The sequence below is a fragment of the Tachysurus vachellii genome, chromosome 3 (assembly GCF_030014155.1).
Source record: "Tachysurus vachellii isolate PV-2020 chromosome 3, HZAU_Pvac_v1, whole genome shotgun sequence".
Taxonomy (NCBI): Eukaryota; Metazoa; Chordata; class Actinopteri; order Siluriformes; family Bagridae; genus Tachysurus; species Tachysurus vachellii.
In genome coordinates, this window is record NC_083462.1 from 27246003 (window position 1) to 27264524 (window position 18522).

The 18522-nt window shown below is 37.2% G+C and overlaps 1 long non-coding RNA gene across 1 annotated transcript; it reads right to left on the reverse strand.

The window, feature by feature from the left end:
- Positions 1-742: 742 nt before the first annotated feature.
- Positions 743-10081, reverse strand: LOC132842336 (uncharacterized). Its single transcript, XR_009648019.1, has 4 exons — positions 9921-10081; positions 1932-2015; positions 937-1063; positions 743-843 (listed from the first exon to the last, which is right to left on the reverse strand). It is a non-coding gene; the product is annotated as an uncharacterized LOC132842336 (long non-coding RNA).
- Between the last annotated feature and the right edge of the window lie 8441 nt (positions 10082-18522).

Below are 18522 nucleotides of genomic sequence, written 5' to 3' on the forward strand. Positions count from 1 at the left end.
TCTCTCTCTCTCTCTCTCTCTCTCTCTATCTCTCTCGCTCACTCTCACTCTATTTCTCTCTCTCTTTCTTTCCAACGGTGACAGCAAGAGGTGGTGTGAAGGTTTTCTGCTCAAACAAGAAATTGAATTTTGCCTCTGTCTCCCTGAGCTCATATTTATGACTGTGTCACTGCCTGCTGCATTGCACCGTCTGTCTAAGCGAATGTGTGGGCAAAGCAGAGATGAGCGAAAGCTTCCTGAGCCCACACACACCTCCCCAACCCATATACATATTTTTATCAAAACAAACATTCATGCACAACAACCTCACACAGGTCAGAAATGTTTGCTGGCTCACACCAGCATGGCCTTAACATATGAAACAGAGTGAGAAATTAAATATAGGTTTCACTGGGCTAGTTTAGTGTTATAATGACTGCTATATTTGTATTGCCTTAAAATCCATGACATTCCTCTGTAAATGGTCATCGCTCAGCCTGTCTTGCTGTTTGAGGATTCTTTTTTGTTTTACTGTACAACAGTAACATGGATTGCGACATGAAGCATTTTTATTGTACTACAGCATCAACCTTGACCTGGAGCTTTCAGACCTGAGACACAGTCAGTTGTGGGAGTGTTTTTGTCTAAAGAGAAAATAAAGAAACAAATGGAATCATAAATGTTGCTTAAGGTTGTTGAAAGTCATTTTTTGAATATTTGGCTTCCGTTCAAATTAAACAGCTCTAAATAAAAAGTAACTTACTTGAAGGTCTTTCTGGCTCCTCCAGTCTGGAGAAACGTCAAATGATCTACTAGCAAAGATCCTCTAATTAGGGAAGACTCTCTATTTGTCACTTATGGTTCCTGTCAATTCAGGAGTAAGAGGGAGCATTCAAAATGCCATACTTAATTTCTATATATGTCAACCAGAACCAATTTGCACTATATGTTTCATACCTTTTCTCCCCAGTGCACAGTAGTACTCTGTAGCTGTCTCTCAGATTCACTTGGGAGCACGGTTACTGCAGAATTACCTATTCATGGTTACTGTGTGTTGACATTTAGAGGTTAAATCCCCACACAACTGACCAGAAAAGGAAGAAACAGGGCAGTTAATGTAAACACAGTCATAGAATATTACTAGCTTTGTAACATCAGTATGAATCTTCAGTATCAAGCTATCACAGTCAGTTAGAAATGAAAGGCATTGGATGGAAAATATTAATTAATATTACTTAATATTACATGTATTACTTTGTACTCATACCAATAATATGTCGCATAGTCAGAAAAGAACAACTAACAAGCTTCGCAGTCACTTCGAATAGTTGTCAGATTTTCTCTTTTTAACACAGACAATAAATTAGATAAGGCATATAGAAATGCATTATAAATGAAGGTGTTGTGGGCGCCTTCGACAGGAGTCTGGTTTATGAGTTAAAAATTAAATAACTGCATCGTCTTGTGGGACACTACAAATTATAAACCTCTGTAAATCAATGCAAGCAGTAAATAATATTGGTGTCACTGAAAATATACATCATGTTGACAATTTGGGTAAGAGATAGCATTAGTAGTATGAACAGTATAAGTCAGAGCAGCAGAGGTTTATGTGGTACGACTTTGGAGGAACACTGAAGGTTGATGGTTGTATTTGATTGAAATTTCATTTAAATATTTCCTAAACTAAAACAGCCTCACACACCCATACTATCCACACATACACGGCACCTTTCATTTTCTCTCCAGAACAGGCTGTTATATGTACAGTATAGGTCAATATGTATGTGCTTCATGCCTCTACCATGCTGCTATATAACTGAGGAAATTTCAAAAGTGTGTGAAAGAGTGCATGCGTTTCGTACCCAGAGGGAAGATTTCAAATTCAGACAGAAGGAGTCAAAGTGAAGTAAATAATATAAGAATGCAGTTTGTGCTCAGATGAGGCTTACCACATGAGGGCTGATGATGCACCCACACACACTTCTTATATTGATCCCCCCTAGATCCCAGATTGCGCAGTGACTGGAACCTGCCTGAGAGATTACAGAGGATATACAGTATGTAATACACATGCATTCTAGAAAACCAAGGAGGTAAATAATACCATCAGACAGATACAATGTCTGTTTGTTACTCTGACTATCAGAAGGAACTCTGAGCTGTAACCTTTAAATATCCATAAGCAAATTTGACGTTCATATCTGAGCCACATACAGTATAATACACTAGCATTAAAGCACAGCAGTCACACAAACCCTCATGGAATATAGAAATCAGTTATTTGATGTTATGTCAAATACCTCTTGTGTTTGAATTATTGTATCGTCATACTAGCCAGAAAAGAGTGATGGCTATAACATCGTTCCCATTGCATGAGAGAATCAAAACTAATTTGAACACAGAGTCCCTGTGAGTCTCGATAGCATCATCTTGTATAATAATTTTCATTATTCAAATCCAATGGCTTCATTTGGAGATAAAATTGCTTTGCACCCCTTCTGAATGATAGAAGACATCTGGGAAAATGTCATTATGAAACCCAGTGTTAATTTACCTGTCTAAATGAGTGCGCACTTGTGTGTGAGTTTAGCGGTCACCCTGACAACTCAAGACAGCTTAGACAGCACTTACGAAAGGGTCATGGTGGGGTCCTGGAAAAAAGCTGTCTCCAGCAAAATATCCTCATCCCCCCATTTTTCATTTGCATGACAGATCTGCAATGCAGGAAAGATAAAGAGACTGGAGCACTTCAAAATCGTTCAGAAAGCCTGAAGGAGTGACATCCTTATCATCAGAGTGGCAGAAATTTCATACCCAGATGTTTTTAAGATTAGCGATATTGTTTTTATCTTTAGATATCTATTATAAATGGGCTGAAGGAGCGGTCAAGTTCACTGGGCATGGTAGATACTGAGAGGATGTGGATGAGTGATGAGGTAATAGCAGAAGTCAAGATGCTGGCTTTGTTTATTTCACAAAGTCTCACGTGAGCAAACAAGGCCAGCAAAACTAATGACGCCCTCCATAGACAGCATGGCCCCTCAATCTGTCAGGCATTAGTGCAAAATGGCAGGGCTCATGCACTTGCACACTTACCCACTCACACACAGCCTTACTCATTGATCTTAGTTATGGCTACTGTTCAGCATTAATTTATAGTGCCATTATGTTTTCTGCTGTTCTACCCCTGACTGACAACCAATAGCAACGACTGCCGGAGAGCATTTGGAGCTTGCCTGCCAAAACTGCATTATTGTAAAAAGAAAAATCATGTTTACAGTCAGGACAATGTGTGCAACAGTACATAGGCATATGCAAGACTTTTATCACTATACACCAAATATGCATATCACAATGAGCATGACTGCATATAACTCTCTCAGTGAAACAGATGTGCACAGTTGTGCACCATCACATGCACTTATCACTGCTTGTCAGGCCTCATAGGCAGCTAAAGACAGGGTGGAGGATTTAGTGGGAGATCAGAATGAATTTGGAATCATAGTCCCACTGGCTCCTGCAGCACACATTGACCCTGGAGAGTGTATTACCTCTAATTGAAGTGACACATGAGAAAAAATGTTTCTCATAATACACAGAATTAATGGATGGAAAACAGACAACATCTGGAACCACTGTCTGTCAGGCCACCACTTTGGCTAACAGAAAGAATCTTTAAAAATCTCACAGAGGAATTGAGCAAAAGAATTTAATTGGCACCATTAGGCTTTTTTCTCTTTCTTCTCGAACAAAAAGCCTGCAATGTAAAGATTTTTTTTTCTGTCAGAAGCCCGGAGTGTGAGTGACAGGAGCCACAGTAGCTGGAGCTGTACTTCATAATCACATTAGGTATGCTCACTGCCCCATTTAGCTCCATGCACCTAGTGGTGGAAAATGGGAACTAGGGCAAGGGCTTAAAGAGACCTATTGGGCCAGGAACCACTGTGCCCCATGCTTGGGGAAAAAGCAAAGCATATCACAGATAATCAAAATCACAGTTTATACCAAATTATGCTTTTATACTAATTAACCTGAAACAATAATAAAAAAAATCAAATCAATTTCTCTAATCAAGAAACAAAAAAATAAATAAATAAAAAGATGAAAAACATCTCCCTTTACCAGTATATGAATTTCTGAGCTAAGTCATTTGTACGCTAGTTGGGCTGAAAGTTTTTAAATTGAATGGTCACTCCTCTATTCTCCACCTTGTTTTCTTATAGGCAGCACTATGCATCATCCAATTAACAGTAAATCTGGACATTATTTCCAATTCTACAGCAAGCACTCAGTCAAGCAGCTTGCATCCCATCAGATAGTAATGGGCCCGAGTGCCTCTCTTCTAATGAGAGTAATTTGGGAAGGCGTGTTTTGCTAATATGACTGATAACAAGGGCATTGTCTAATTGCACATGTAATGTGTCATTTAGTGCTGATGACTTTCAATAGGAGTGGCTGGCAAAAGTCCTGGATGCTTTGATGGGTATTTTGCCACCAAGAGGGAGAAAGAAACAGCTATATTCATTCAGTAGTGCTGAAGCAACTACCCATTTCAAACATTTCCATGACTTGCATACTTGCTCATATAAAGTACAGTGCAAAAGTCTTAAATATTAAAAGTATTTTCTTCAGTTCTTTTTGGGAATTTTACTTTCACACTTGCTTCTGTTTTAACAGGTTAAACCTGACAGTCATCATTCTTTTTTTGTCTAAAAGTCTTTTATGTAATATGATTTCTTCTTTACTGACCTGTTCTTTACAAACATTATGTAGATTTTGGAATTCTAAGATATTTATTTTACTGACTCAAGGCATCGAATAAATATCTAAGTCAAGAAATATATCAAATATGAAAAAATGCTCAATAATGTATTAGTAACAAAGATATACCTAATTGATTCCAAAATCCCTTTTGTTAATGGATTTTGTAATATGCTTTGAAAAATATTCCCTAACCGGTCAATATGGTTGGAATGAATTCAAATTTCAATTATTGTAGGAGAGAGAGTGAGAGAAAGAGAAAGAAAATGAAAGAGAGAACAGAATATATCCAGATTGCAGTTTGTATGCATATCGGAGGCACACAGAGCTGGTGTGTTTACGAAAGGGATCATGAGCGATAACCTGCTCCCCAGTTCCCCACAAGTCTCACAGTTTAGACAGTCAGCAATCCTGCTCAATAATTCACCCATAAAGACAGTAAGTGGCAGTTATACCACCTTTCCTGCTTGAAATTTGAGTCACATCAACCATATGAGGTTGCGAAAATGCTTACCGTAGCTAACGCAGCGTGACATTATCAGATTTAATTTCTGCCTATGCTCTTGAGCACATCTACACTACACTGCACAATATAAGACTCAAGCAGGAAAATGACACAGAATCAGACACCATCAGCCAATGCAAACGAAGTATCATTTTAGCTTACATCCTAATGCTAATAAGCGAACACTTCAATTACTATACATATTCAGAGGATTTCCCCATCATTAAATCAAACCCATAGACTAGAAAAATGATGTAATTACTTAGGAAATGATTATCAGAAGAGAGCACAGATGTAGTCATTTGAAAAGGCACTAATATTCAATGTTTACAATGAAAATTAGCTATACCCAGAAGCAGTCAAGGTGGGCATGTTCACAAGCACAAATAGCAAATTTGAGGGACAATGGAGTATCCAGTTTGTAATTTAGTGCATTCAAACCTTCAACAAAAATTTATCTACTTTGAATATCTAAACAGATTTGTAAAATGTGACGCCTAAGCAATGCTATTCATACAGCTTATATACACTAGCTGACAAAGTGACTTCATAAGGAAGCTTGTGGTCTGTACAATAATTGCCCATTAGGAAAGGCTTAGAAACCACACAAAAGCTTAAGAAAGGAATTTGATTGCCGGGGTAACACCATTAAACTGCTTCACTGCTGGACTGCATATATGTAGGGGGTGCAGAAGTGTAACAGGAGCCAAATGAATGCACTACCATGGGGTTTAGAGGGCTGCAGTTTTCACAGCTCCTGTAGCAAAGCTTCATGGCCAATGTCAGAATCTCATTCGCATTCATGGCAGTCAGCTGTTCTAAAGCTCTGAGGTGTGAGATTCTGTTCCAGGTCAGTTGTACAGGGCCCCTACTTTATGAAACAGACACGTATCTCCCAAGGGAGCCATGAGATGCTCTCTGTGTTGACAAGCACTTAAATATTTTATGTTTTTGCCCAGATAAGTGGCAAGCCAGCTTCACATATATAAGCAGTGTCTTCTTACAACACGACACAGAGCATACATAACTCTGTCCATTTGTTCATACGCATTTTATGTTGTCTTCTATGTTACCTGAATTACACCTGCAGCCAATTAAAATGGAACCCAATGTGGAGAATTTGAGGGTCAGTAGGTGGTATTAAACATAACCCACCATTAACATACACTTCATTCCATGTGAAGCTGCACATGTCTACTTGTTCACAATGGGGTAGTAGTGGACGCCAGAAGAGAAAGACCCTTCAAGCAGTGCTCGACTGAGTCACGGTGTTTCACTTATCTTTCATCAAAAGCACAAAAAACAGCCCTGAAAAAAGCAGTGTGTGGTTTAAAGCATCATAAAAGTTCCCATTGCTGCTGTAGATTCAGCTGTGCCTATGCAATAACTACAGACTAAGACACAACTGTGCATGCTGTTTGGGAAAATAATCAACAGCAGGTGATATGATTGGGAAATGCTTATATGGGAAACTAAAGTTTCCCCAAAGTGCCAACAAGTACATTTTATTTCAAATGTATTAACATTAACAGTTGTTACATCACTATACTCTCTTTTTCTTATCCCTTAATAAGACAAAATAAGACAAAAAGGCAAACAGTAATGAGGCACAAAAAAAAAAGACACTGAAAAACAGGAATTCCTCCATCTTGATGATATAAATACAGGTTTCCTTACAGGAAAAACTCACTATATAGAGTTTTTAGTTTATTAATAACATTATTTATGTTAAGAAACATATTTTCGAATAACACCATGTGACCAATATGAGTATATGAGTAAATAGCACATTAATATTAACATCTATCTGTCAAATCCAACAAAATATTGTGCACAAACATTAATTATTGTACATATTCAGATCATTTCTTATCATTAATTCAAGAACATATACTAGTGCAACAATATAATAACATGAGAAAGCAGTACTAGATCATGGTTTTTTCTTTTTCCCAGTAATAAAACAGTGAACATGGTCAATTCACATATAGACACCAGTACTGGACATAGAGCAACACAGAGGAACAGTAAGTGTTAGAAAATGCCTTAATGGCCTCCTAAAATGGTAGCACTAGTTCACACTATTATATAAGGTAAAATAATGTTTATAGGCATTATAATACTGCCTTCTTGTATAAATGGCCTGAATAAAAATTATTCACTCATACTGCCTGTCAGCATAAAAACCCTCGCTCATAATCAGCAGTGTAAGCAACCATTTTAAAATGAAATTGATTTTAAATTGTGTTCATGACAGCCCATCAGCCAAAATAATGTGGAAAGCACAACAGTGATGATGATATGTGGAACATTTTACACTGATGGACCATTCAAATGAGGCAATATGAGGAAGATTCCATATTTTGTGGTTTTCATGACTGTGGAAATTTAGATTTTCTGAGGTAGTGAGGCAAAAGTTGACAAGTATATAGGAGAACACATGGGAACACTTAGAATAAGCAACTTGGCTGATGTGATTTGTAAGTTTAGTATGAAGTATTTCCTTAGTGATTTACCAACCAACAGATCAGGGAAAAGTGATGTTTTTTTTTTTTTCAGTTGAATGATTTTTCATTGGTATTAATTGTAAAAAATATAATAATTAAGAAATAAATGTTAGTATTTGTATTTGTTTTCTATGTTTTCTATTCGTTTTTGTTTTCTAGATTTCATGCTCGCAACAGTCCTATCAACAGTCCTTTTAAATAAAAATGTCATGTGTTCACCCGCCCATGTCAAATACAGGTTTCAGGTTTAAATGCATCATGACTTCTGCTTATTTCTGTTACCTTATACTGAATTTTCCCAGTGCTCACTTATGCAATATACAGTAGAACTAGCTAATAGAACAGAACTGTCATTTCTTGTGTTATCACTTACCCCCTTTTAGCTGCCTGCTTTCACAGTAGTGCCCCGTTATTTAATACAAATTAAACTGCACTGTTTATTTTAAAGACAGTAAGGCTGGTCAAGAGAAGACAGCACTGTAGCATGAGTTGCTTAATCTCCGATACAAGAACATATTACCATAAATGGAGATTTTTATCTCTTTAGCTTCAAAGACTGAACACAAAGCCAGCAGTTCGCTTCCTGATTAATGCATCTGTAGTGTAACCAGAGTGAAATAGAAAGCTAAGATAAGGCTCATACTCTGTCACTAGTCACTAGCCAATATAATGCATATGGTTGATTATTATTGCAGTCTATATAAAATAATGATTATCTCATATAGACCAAATAAGTTGCATTACATCACTTCTGAACCTTAATACATATGTAAAAGTCCAGATTTTTTCCAATGTGACTGCATTGCCTTTTGCTTGTCCTAATTGCATATCAAATATGGGGTAAACTACAACTAATTAAAGAGTCAGCAGTCACATTCTGTAATCTTTCTGTTCATAACCTTGTGCTCTCTTATGACTGCTGTTAGCTCAGCTGATCGAGGCTAATATGAAGAGACTGCATTTTCCCTGTTTGCTGAGGTGTGCTTGCTGTGACATCTTTGACAAATGGTGCAATGTGGCATGATCCACAGAGAGTGTGGTACAGCACTGCAAAGCCCAAACAAGTTTACTGCAAACACAACGCTGCTAGCGCACAACATTAAATTGCATATTTCTCCAAGGTTAGCACAAAGCAAACATGACAACATCTGCTTGGTTACATGCCTTATAGCATTCACACATTTCCTCATGTTCATATTATGGTACGGATGAGATGACCCTGAGCTTCCGATATCATTTGTTATGAAAGTCGATTAGTTTACTGTTAATTTAACGCAATTATTCTCCCTTTTAAGTAAAATACTAAAACAAATTGCTGTCACATAAGCACATTCGCTTTGTTGTGTCAATAAAGGTAAAGGTAATAAGGTACAGTCATGGGAGACAATTCTGAGAAAACATACAGGGAACTCAGTTAAGTACAATTGCTTATTCATAACTCCTCCAGATTACTTCCTTGAATTTCCAGGAACTGAATAAACTATGAATGCATCATTTTATAAAACTCAAGAAATGTAATATATGCTTTTTTTTTATTATTGCTTTTTTTTTTTACAGCCAATATTATCTACTCTTTTCATTCTATTTATTGGCTCAAGTACATTAGGACCAGCATTTCATTACAGGGGAAGTCTGATATTATTGGTAGCACTCTAAATACCAAAATGATGCAGTAAGGAATTTAGCAAAAGACCAATGCAGAATCAGAAATCTGCAATATACATTGAAATGTTATTTTGTCTCCCCAACAAGCAGCTCTCCAGAACATACTGTATGGCAGCTACCATAGTTTAATATATACTGCAGTGTTGAGGTTATATAATAAATGCTGTAATGCTGTAACAAGTAACATTTGATCATTTGTTTTTTAATTAATATTATTATAATAGTTATGCACAAAAAATTGCTTTAAGATAAAAAAAAACAAAAAAAACAATGTTGACATTTATTTACATTCAGGTATTAGAACATTTGGTACAGTTATGTTTTTTTTTTTATTAAGTATTAATACCTAGTATGTATTGTAATCTGCTGTTTTGACACTTTATATTGATCCCAGGCCTTTTATAAACAGACTGGCAAGCTTGAGGAGTGCCTTATACATTGCAGTCTCTATAATGGCACCAATATATATGAATAGATTTGTCATTTAATACCCCACCTACCCCATCATGTCCAATGCACCTGCCTCCAACCTCGCCTCCAGCTCCTAAGCAGACTCTCCATCTGCAGGTGTGTTTCTGCTCACAGCTGTCAGCTCCAATGACCAAAGATGAATAGGACTTTGATTTCTTCTTCTTGTTCTCTCTCTCTATCTTTCTCTCTCTCTCTCTCTCTCTCTCTCTCTCTCTCTCTCTCTCTCTCTCACACACACACTTTCTTTCTCTCTTTCTTTCTCTCTGTGTGTGTGGTGTGTGTGTGTGTGTGTGTGTGTGTTATTGTAGTAAGTTATAGGGAAAGCCTTCGTCTCTTCCTCCCTCCCTCTAGCTGTGACAGCCACCCACACACAAGGCTACTGTGTCACTATGCATGCATGACTCACAGAGCTCTCCTTCATCTCTTGGTGCAGTACACCAATTGTAAAAGATATTCTACACCAATAGAAAAAAGCAAAGAGAAACCCTACAGGTTATAGCAAGACACAACGCTTCAATAAATTACTCCCCACAACTAACACACACAGTAGGTAAGATGTTGGATTAGAAGGATGTGAGTTTAAATCCCAGAGATGCCAATTTGCCACTGCTGGGCAAGATACAGATACAACATACATACAGATAGAGCATCTGTATGTGTGTGTGAGAGAGTGTATATTTTATACATGGTGTAGTACATTTGTTGAAAAGAAAAATGAATATCAATACACAACTCTGCAATGAGTTTCACCGTCATGTTCTCCCTCATGTCCATGTGGTTTCCATCAGTTTTCTCCCACCTCATAAAAAAACAAAACCATATGTGAAAATGAGTGCATGAGGAGGAAATATGCAGTACAACACATTTCACACACAGTGATCCCGATACAGGCTGCCTAGGATAAAGTGGTAAACTGAGGATGAATGACTCCTTTACAAATGTCTATATATATTTTGACATTTTTGCTTAAAAGTGAACATATCGAACATATAGACCTTCACACAAATTATATACACAAATATGTTAAGACAGACACTTGCTGAAATTCATGCTCTCCTCTTGAATCCAGTCTATATACTGTACAGTTTAACGCAACACATGCCACAGAGGGAGGTTCATGCGTGATTGTGGCTGTCGTTCCCATTCATCTCACAAACAGAGGGGAGTCTACATGACAGCCAGCAGAGCCTCCACTTAGTGACAGCTCTGACCTTCTTCGATTAGGCATCTATATTTCCTCTCACTCTTGCAGGGCAGTCCCTGGGTATAATGGCAGTGTTGACAGTGAAGTATGACAGTTGAGAGTGTTCGACCTTGGGCAACCATTTACAGCCAGATTCGTACACACTCAGAGCTGCTGATGTGCACATGACCTTGCTATCAGGTTTCAGACCTCCATCACTCCCAATCTGAGTTGGAGAGGGGATCTCATTTCCTAGGCCAGGAGCTCTCTTTTTTTATGCCTTGCTCTGCCATTTATTCAGCTCTGCATCACTACAAGACCATGAAGAAACCTTCTGAAGGGATTTTGAAGAGGTAGTTTCAATCCTATGCACTGAAAATTAGTGAGACTCAATACTGAGAGGAACAAATTATGGACATTGAACAACATCCAGATGGACAATGACAGTCTAATTTAGCTCAAGTAGGTCAAGTTTAAGTGCAAGTAATAGTAACAATGTTCTACATTTAATAATAGTAAATCATTTTACAGAAGCAGGACAATTGTTTGGAAAATGTAATTCCAATTCTGGTGTTTTCTATATTCTGACCTTTATAATGCAGAGTACATTTGAGAGGCATAATAATGTAGCAAAAATAACACAACAAAAGTAATAAACATGCACACACATTATACTACATTTTAGCAGACGCCCTTATCCAGAGCAACTTAAATTTTTATCTATTTTTTTTATACAACTGAGCAATTGAGGGCCTTGCTCAGGGGCCCAGTAGTGGGAACCTGGTGGACATAGGAATCGAACTCACAACCTTCCAATTGGTAGCCCAACACCTTAACCACTAGGCTACCACATCCCTAGTATGTAGGCCAGTATACTAAGTTAAATAAGCTTCATGTTGCTATAATTATACACAATATTACCCTTTGCATTTGTGAACTGTTTTACATTAGGCTACCTAACTGGACACAGGTACACAGGTGTACATGTCAGGAATTAGTAGAATATGTAATAATAGTCTCAAAGACAGTTAAGTTATAGATTCATATATTTTGGCTACTATAGCGATATACCCACCAGGTTGCTAATTTTGGCAGATATAGTCTTGCTAAAAATTTTACTGAGTAGTCAAGATCACTTGAGAATGGAGGGTGTATGACATCTCCAGAGAGATGTGAGTGTAGTTCAGACACACTTTTTTTCTATGGTTTGGCCTCTGTGTGGTCTTTCTTTTTCACCCAAAGTGAGTTGAAGAACGTGCGTGAGCATGCATGTGTGTGTTAGCAGAGATGAAATGCATTGAGTGGCATAAAAGAAATGTTTGTGTCTTGTGCTCAGGGGGATGTTTATCTTGCTCATATGTTCTCTACAGCAGGAGACTGAAGTCAGTCAGGAAACTTAGTTTGCCTTTTTTTTTTCCTTTTTTTTTTTTTTTTTTTTTATTTTTTTTTTTATTCTTTACCTCCTGCCTCTTTGCATTGACTTGCAATTACTGCTTATGTTTTCCCAGAAAGGTGACAGCTATGATGCAGAGATTCTAATTAGAGAGGCTTCACAATCTCTACTTGAACTACATGCAGTCCTCTCACAGGGGGCTGCCAGTGCAATAAGACTATACTGAGATAATGGAGGACCTTCTGAACGACAGCCAAGGCCAACCACTGTGGGGAAGGCCAGTATACAGGCAAACCTATTAATGTGGTTTGTCAATTTAGCTTATTACGAATAGACCACAGGCACAGGGAAAGGTCATAAACAGCCTTAATTTACCAACCTAGTGAAAATAAACAAAAAAATAAATATTGACTTGGTAAGTAATCACTGGTGTTGTCATAATAACATAATAATGGAATTTTATTACATAAGTTTTTGTCCCTGTATCAACAGTAAGTGTGTATCGAGTTAATGAGTGCAGTTCTAAGCAACGCAGTAAACAATACAAGCAAGTTTCTAAGAATAATCACCAACAACATGAAACCACAAACTCAATGATTTGAATTAGGAAAAACAATGCGCTTCGAAAGAGCAGGATGATCTTTATCAGACAAAAAGCAAAGCAGCAGCCAAGGGAAACCTGGCTTCAGGTAAATAGAAAAAAACACCATAATCTTCACAGCCCTAATCAATTCAGCACCACTCCTCTCTTCTCTCCTCTCATCCCCATTACACTGTAGCTGGCTCACTCAATTAAGGAGATTATCATCAGGTAAGAGTGGAGGTTGGTGTGTGAGCAACTCTGTTGCAATGTGGGACTGGGGGTCAGCTCAGCAGCCAGGAGGAAATCAATTGAGCCACCATTTCCACCCCAACAGAGCATCTGTAAAATGATATCCAGCAGCGTCTGTGAACGTGTGGCATTATGAATATGATTAGACCAGCCGTTCTAACAAGTATGGCACAGCAGGAATAAATAAATGAATAAGATAGATAGATAGATAGATAGATAGATAGATAGATAGATAGATAGATAGATAGATAGATAGATAGATAGATAGATAGATAGATAGATAGATAGATAACAAGCTTCTTCCAGAATACACAGCAAAAATAAAGATGTCACACAAGATACATGGCCACTCTGAAGTCATTTTCTGAAATGCTGTTCCACAACTAAGCCAAAGAACTGAAAAGTGACCTCACTGGGAAAGACGGATGCCATGTGGGAAATCTCTGCCAGGCACAAGATATATATGTTCTATATTTTTACACTTGCCATAATACTAGGTGGGCTCAGGATCCAGTTTATTAAAAGGCTAGAGTGTCTCTGAAGTGTGGCACACAAATCAAGTGTCAGGCAGTACAAAAAAGACCTATGTAAACTGAACTGTTTATATCTACAACAGTTCCCAAGACATCGACTGAAGCCTCAAGAGCAGAGAAAATAGTACACTTTACTGCCTTTAGACTGATTTAGTCCCCACTGCCTAAAAACAAAAACACCTATTTCCCCCCCTCAGGGATTTAGAGCTGCCCACCTCTACCACTCAAACTACACTTTAAACTGAACAATTAGTCTGTAACCTATTTACAGTTTTATTTATTTTGGATCAAATTAGAAACCAGAGTCTATTCACTATATAGTGCACTAGTTTTTGTAAAACATGTCTAAAAGCATAAGGAAGAATATACTGAAAAATAACACTGCCATAAAATAACACCATGCATTCCGCCAATATCAAAGCATGCACCATGCAGTGTGGATGGAAATGCCATTTCGGACTCAGTGCAAGAATCTAGACTCTTAAAGCTGGGCAAACAACTTATAGACCAACCCACACAAATATAGCCCCACCCAGTAAGTAATGTTTTAACCCAGAAAGGTGGATTTAGCATGTTAAATCTGTATGCTCAGTTAAAATGACTACATTGCTGGACTCCCTAATTGGGTTATTGATTATGAGCAGTAGTTATCAAACACAGGATTAGGAGATTAGGATGAACCTGGCCCTGTACTTCTGAGATATTACAGAGAAATAGTGAACTAGGAGTTTTAATATAACATTAATTAAGTGCTAACATATTTAGCTTCTAACATTCTAAAATATTAACATTATTTCTATTAAAATAATGTTAGTTAGCATACACTTTTTGCTGACAGGCTGACTCTGGTTATCAAGCTAAACATATTAAAAGCTATGCCTGCATAATGATTAGATGTTACAGAACGGTCATTTTGAATGTTTTAACTAAATTACATATTGAGTTAAAGATAATTCCAAAACTTACATTTCATGGAGTTTCATCTGATTTCTTTTACTTTTTTCTTGGTCTCAACAAGTGCAGTGGAATATTCCAGAAAATGAAATATGCCTGTTTTCTTTCAGGTAAATCCTGTCACATCAACCAAGCTCCCTGACCCAACTATCTAAATTCAGTGGCTATTTTATATAAAATGCATGGATTTTAGATTACATTTGGGCAGGATGTCTTTATTGCTGATGAATTTTTTGTCCTCTGTCAGTACCCCAAGCACCAAATGGTGTCTTTCCCCACCATGCAACTGCTTTTAAGTAAACTGTTTAAATGCCATTGTTTTACTTTGCTGCTTATATCAGATTATTACAAATATGGAATTTGAATTACAGGCAATAAATAAGTTAAATAAATAAATAAATAAATAAATAAATAAAGGAATAAAGGAATAAAAGTAAATAAGAATGCATCGATTGCTTCAGTTGGCTAGAGAGGGAAATCAAGCACACTCCTTCACCTATAAGCTACAGGCCTGAGCCCTGAACACTTAAGCCTTGGCTCAGACAGTGATCCAATCATCCACAGACAGTCTGGAGCACAGTAATACAGCATTTTACACAAGGACAGGGGAGATTTTAATGCAAAACACAAGCACTACATGAGTTAGGAGACAGGCAATGGAGGAGAAAATGCAGCTTAAGGTGTTAAAGCATGCATTTACCTGCACATTACAGCTTAAAATAAGACAATGACTGAGGATAAGTCATTAACTGTCGTTAACCTGGTTCCATAGGTTAAACCTCATATTATTTGGTTCTCTTCACCTTCAATTGTTTGTTCATTACACAAGTTATTTATTTGCTCAGAGCAGCAAACGAAAAGACTTACAGACTCCAGGAAAGTAAATATTTCTGTAAAACTGCTTTGTGGAATATCCATTGTTAAAAGTGTCAGAGTAAAACAGAATAAAATAAAATGAATTTACATGTACAGTCCATTCCATGGACTTCATCAGTAGTCTATAAGACACAGTAGCTAAAATACCGTTTGAATAGAAAAGATAGGAAACATTTCTTGTGCTGCCTGTATGTGCATTTGGAATTATGCTCAATATAAATCACTGACCTTCATCTCTTTAAGTCTGCACTTCAAGTGGGAGCTTCAGAAATCATTTTGATACTTGACATTCCTGACCTGCTATTTATCTTTTCATCATTGGGGAAGAAGGACGTTTTCAATATTAAATGGAAGAAAATTCTCTGTTTTTCTGGTGCTCATCCCACTGTTGACTGTAAGATAGCAGTCAATTGCGAAAGCATTTTAATAGATCACAACCATCCATGTACTGACATGTACTGACAATGATTGCAAAACAAATTTGGTTAGCTAGATTTATACACTGTTATATATTTCATTGTTGTGCAACTGTAAGGGCAGGGAGTAGCCCAAGAAAAACATTAATTCTGACAAAGTACAGTCATGAAACTACATTTTTCTGGCTGTTTCTGTCTCAGTCAGATCAAACCGCTGAGAAGAGACATAGCTAGCGAACATTATCTCAATTTATGTACTGCCAATTCACAACCTCTGTCCAAGAGACCTTGGCTGAGCAACTAAAGAGGGTGAAAATCTACAATTTCTTTGTCTAATTGGAAAGGACTGTCTGGTTGTTTTTTTCCCACCAGGATTTAGCTTTGTCTAGAAGCACCATCACACCACTTACCATCAAAATTCAAGGACTCATTGCCATACAACAGCAAAGTATAAGAATAACAAATGTAAAAGTTAATACTGGTTTTAAAAGCCCAGCAATTACATTTTCAGCCCTTTCACTGACGGTAAGTTTTTAAAAACTAAGAAGGAAACAAACAACAATTAACAATCAATTGTAATGGTAATTGTAAAATGTGGAAAAATGTCTTAAACTACACTTCAAATAACAAGACACGGACTAAGAGAGTCCAGAAGCATCATCCTGATCGAATGACTTAAAATATGAACATTGTGGCCTTCATCATTTGAACTGTACACTCTAACTGTTCATGTTGTATTAACATGGATTGTCAGGACTAACTTGTTTCTCTTCCTATTGTTGTTTATTGATGTTTGAACATTTTTACTGTGTCACTGTGATAATTGAATCCTGTACTGGTAGATGAACTGCTTTATTTTTAGTAAAGTAAAAAAGACTTCACCCTTGGTATGGTTTTTGTTTTGTTTATTTTGGGAGCATGTAGTGTAGTAAAGGGACCTGGTAGCCTAGTGGTTAAGGTGTAGGGCTACCATTCGGAAGGTTGTGAGTTCAATTCCTGCTGCCACTGCTGGGCCCCTGAGCAAGGCCCTTAACCCTCAATTGCTCAGTTATATAAAAAAAGATAGATAAGTCACTTTGGATAAGGGTGTCTGCTAAATGCTGTAAATGTAAGGTGATAAAAGGTTAAAAGATCATTGCTCTGGACTTCTTGCATCCTAGATCGCCTACATCCATTTAGCTGCTAACTGTCTATGTTTAAATCCTCAGATTTTTTCTATTGCACTTTATTTATTACAAAACTCTGTTTGCACACATGCATTTTATGTAGAATGATGTAGGGTACTTAGTTCTGTATTTTCTCCTGTGGTTATGTGTTTTATGTAGCAAGATAGTCCTGAAGGAACATTGTTTTATTTCACTGTCTACTGCACGAGCTGTATATAGTTAAAATGACAATAAAAGCTTCTGACTTGACTTGAGGTCACAGACACTTGCAGCTCTAATCAATTTAACAAAAGGGGAAAAAGTCAGAAAGCCTGAATAGCTCAGGCAAACAATTATGTGAAGTGTGCTTGACCACAAAGACTTTGTAATTATTGCTGCATTCAAATAGAGCTGTGCTAATAATATTTTCACAATTTCAGATTCAACAGCCCACTCATGCGGTATTCCATCACATCAGGAGGAAAACACATTCTGATTGTACAGCACAATGTTCATGTTTCTCAATAAGATGTAGCTCATTGATTGATGTTCAGTGGGAGAACAATTCTAGTCAAACTTGTGAAAAATGAATTTCCTGATTGTTTTTTTGTATTTGATCAGCAACAATTATATTTTACAGCACTGATGCAGATGCAAGAGCACACACCTTTCTCCAGAGCAACTTTCCTCAATTACAAAACTGAGCAGTTGATGGTAAGGGAATCGCTCGAGGGCTCGGCACTGGTGGAATTTGACAGCGTGACCTTTTTTTATCAGCAATCCAAAATCAACAACTGAGCTCCCACTTTCCCACTTCAGATATTTGGTAGTTTGTGTTCAGCCTTTAAATTTCCCAAAATTCCAAGGATTAAATCTCAGTAAATGTGTTCACCTTCTCACACAAAATCATGAATGAACACCATGATCTTGTATTTCAATTCATAGTGTAACTTCACAAGTAGGAAATAAGACCATCTGACAAGTGTGTGAGACAGAAAATGCTCTCAATTAAAATGAGTAAAAAAGGAAGCATGAACATATTTGTGCAGCTTTTTGTGACTGCTGTTCTAATATTGAATCCAGTATGGCTATCAAAACAGCATGCATCTCTCACTAGGTTGTCTCACATTGTGACTGAATCAGTGTACTTGGCTTACATCATCTATCTTCATTATTTATAATGGCACACTGCAACAGATGCTCCTGTAAATCACAGTACATTAGCACATACTGTATGATTTTTCAGCTCTGACATACTGTCATGCCCAAACCATCTTCCTTTCTCTTTAACAGTCTTTC